General features: G+C 37.2%; 1 non-coding gene across 1 annotated transcript; it reads left to right on the top strand.

Annotated features, from left to right (window-relative positions):
- The first annotated feature begins 3006 nt into the window (after positions 1 to 3006).
- On the top strand, positions 3007 to 3113 carry LOC121213085 (small nucleolar RNA R71). The gene has a single exon (XR_005908454.1). It is a non-coding gene; the product is annotated as a small nucleolar RNA R71 (small nucleolar RNA).
- Positions 3114 to 3575: the final 462 nt, after the last annotated feature.

The following is a 3575-nucleotide window of genomic DNA, read 5'->3' as shown; positions in this document are numbered from 1 at the left end:
CGGGAATTAAACTTCATCCCTTATTCTTATGTTTTATGACATGTTGATCACTTTTCTCTTCTATGGCAACATCAAATTCTCACTCTAACATATACTTATGACTATTAGGTATTTTTACCGATTAAGCCCTTTTACTCATTTTTACTCAAAACCGAGTAGCACAAGTTGTCTAACATAATTTAAAACCTCATATTCTATCATAAAACAGCAAAATAAACACATTTCACCTATGAGTATTTTTCCAAATATGAACCTTAGCTTAAATTATTGCTAGAATAAGCTTAATTAAATTATCGGGATTCCAAAAATGTAAAGAACTTGAAAAACGGGATTAGAACGGACTTACTATTGAGCTTGGAAAGCTTGAAAACCCTAGCCATGGTTTCCCCCATGCTAATTTCGGCCTCCATGAAAAAGATGAGTAAATTTTGGCTTTATTTTCCCATTTTATTTCTTTTAATTACCAAATGACCAAAATGCCCTTCCTTACTAAACTTTCAAAAATTCCATCCATGTCCAATTTTTTTCCATCACTTAGAAATTGGTCAAATTGCTATTTAAGACCTCCTAATTAATATTTCAAAGCAATTTCATACTAGAAACTTCTAGAATGCAAGTTTTGCAACTTATTCAATTTAGTCCCTAACTTCAAATTGAGCACTTTATGCATAGAATTTCTTCACGAAATTTTCACAAAATCATGAAATCATATCACAGACCTCAAAATAATCATAAAATAAATATTTATCTCTCAAATTTTGTGGTCCCGAAACCTCTGTTCCAACTAGACCCAATTTTGGGCTATTACAGAGCGTGTCTTGAATCAGTATCCTGGGATATCAAAACAAGAATTAAGAACACATAATTAAAAACAAGTTAAATATTTATCATACGATTCAGAAAATAATAACAAGATTCGTCTTAGGTTTCATTCCCCTTAGGTATTTAGGGGTTTAGTTTATGACTAAATAAGAATACATCTCAAAAGTATAAAAATAACAAAACATAAAGAAAACTCTAAAACCCCTGAAGGAATTCTGAGAGAGATCTTCAGTCTTGGAGTAGCTCTGGCTTTTGGGATGGATCGTCTGGCTTCCTTCAAGTAATTCCTGGCGTGTGGTTCTGTATTCCAGAAAAGTTCTGGAAGAGGCCCCCTCATTAGGTCACACTTAGGGTGTTTATATAGGCTTTGGATTATCTTTCTTCCTCCCTAAGTATCCTTTTCCGTGTAAAATACAACTCTTTGAAAATGGGACACGCCCGTGTGCCACGGTCGTGTGACGTGATTGCCAGGCCGTGTTCGACCCATTAAATTGCACACAGTTGTGTGTATCAATGGCCATGCCGTGTGAATCGTGAGATCCTTGGTCGACACCCTCGACGGACACGGGCATGTAAGTAGCTCGTGTGGAAAGGCTTAGGCCTTGTGGTCTTCTCGATTTGGTCTGTTTTGTCCCTTTTTAGCTCGTTTTTGGCTCCTTTTGACTCTTGGTGCTCTCCTGAGTACAAAACATGAAATAACTGGACTAAGAGCACCAAAATCCACAAATCTAGTAGTAAACATCCATAAATATGCTAAGTATTTAGGGCATAGATATGTATAATTTGGCATTTATCAAAGGTACTTCAACATCCTTATCCATGTCAAGCACAACGAAATCAACAGGGAATATAAATTTATCTACTTTTACAAGTACGTCCTCGATAATTCCCCTAGGATATTTAACAGATCGATCAGCTAATTGAATGCTCATCCTAGTAGGTTTAGGTTCCCCAAGACCAAGTTGATTAAACATTTTATATGGCATCAAATTAATGCTAGCGCCTAAGTCAGCTAGTGCCTTATCGACATTCAAACTACCAATTAAGAAGGGAATAGTAAAACTTCTTGGATCTTTAAGTTTGGTTGGTAGTTTATTTTGGAGTATGGCTGAGCACTCCTCATTAAGTTCCACTGTAAATAGGTCTTCAAACTTCCTTTTGTTTGTTAGAAGCTCCTTTAAAAATTTTGCATATGTAGGCATCTGTGATATAGCTTCAACAAAAGGTAAGTTAATATGCAATTGTTTAAAAAGTTTAAGAAATTTACCAAATTGTGCATCCATACGGTTTTTCTTCAACTTTGCTGGATATGGGATTGGTGGTTTATATTCCTTTGGCATCGAATTCTCATTGTGCTCGGGTTTTACCTCCTCTCCTTTGTTTCTGTGAACTTTTTATGATGGCGTCTTTTCAAATTCAGCTAACACTTTCCCAATCCTTAGTGTAACTGCTTTTACATGCTCTTTTGTATTGGGTTCGGTGTTTTTAGGTAGACTTTCTGGTGGTCTTTCTGAAATCATCTTAGACAGCTGCCCAATTTGATTCTCAAGTCCTTGGATCGATGCTTGCTGATTTTTAAGTGCAGTTTCAGTGTTCTGAAAATGAGTTTCCGCTACTGAAATAAATTTTGACATCATCTCCTCAAGGTTCAGCTTTTTCTCTTGCTGGTAAGGTTGTTGTTGGAAGCCTGGAGGGGGAGGTGGTCTCTGATTCCCTTGGCATCCCCATGATAAATTTTGGTGGCTCCTCTATCCTGCATTGTAAGTGTTACTATAAGGATTATTTTGAGGTCGATGATTATTACCCATATAATTTAACTGCTCGTTTTCCATGTTGTGGCCATAAGGTGGGTGTTTTGAATTGCTCGTTCCTCCTCCACTTGTATTGTATTGCATTACTGGGTGAGCTTGTGAAGAACCAAGTAAACCATCAATTTTTCTATTCAAAAGTTCTACCTGATTAGAAAGCATGGTGACCGAGTCGATGTTAAAAGCGCCGACTGCTTTTGTTGGCTTTATCCTCATGACTTGCCACTGATAATTATTCAGTGACATCTCTTTTATAAATTCATAAGCCTCCTCAGGTGTCTTATTATTGATAGTCCCACCAGCAGCTGCATCAATCATCTGTCTAGTCGAAGGATTCAGGCCATTGTGAAAAGTTTGAACTTTTAGCCAGAGTGGTAATCCATGGTGAGGGCACCTTCTCAAAAGATCCTTGTATCTCTCCCATGCATCATAGAGTGTTTCGAGGTCCATTTGAACAAAAGAAGAGATGTCATTCCTCAACTTAGCCATTTTAGCCGGTGGAAAATATTTAAGTAAGAATTTTTCGGTCATTTGTTCCCAAGTAGTGATTGACCGTCGTGGTAACGAGTTCAACCACTGTTTAGCCTTATTCCTTAATGAAAAGGGAAATATCCGAAGGCAATGGCATCATCAGAAATGCCATTAATTTTAAACGTGTCCAGAAAATTCGCTAAGTGAGTGTTTGGATCCTCATCCTGCAAGCCATCAAACTGAACAAATCGTTGGATCATTTAAATTGTGTTGGGTTTCAATTTAAAATTATTTGCAGCAATAGCATGCCTAACTATACTTGACTCAGTTCCTATTAAATTAGGTTTAGCATAATCATACATAGTGCGTGGAGCAGGATTCTGATTTACTGGATTGGCAGCAATCGTAGGAGGTAGCAAATTTTCCTGATTTTCAGCCATCTCCTCGGTTGTGGTCTGAATATCATCCTCTTGC

This window comes from Gossypium hirsutum, chromosome A13, assembly GCF_007990345.1.
Source record: "Gossypium hirsutum isolate 1008001.06 chromosome A13, Gossypium_hirsutum_v2.1, whole genome shotgun sequence".
NCBI classification, from domain to species: Eukaryota; Viridiplantae; Streptophyta; class Magnoliopsida; order Malvales; family Malvaceae; genus Gossypium; species Gossypium hirsutum.
Note: the sequence above shows the minus strand (reverse complement) of the source record. Positions and strands in the feature narration are given on the sequence as shown.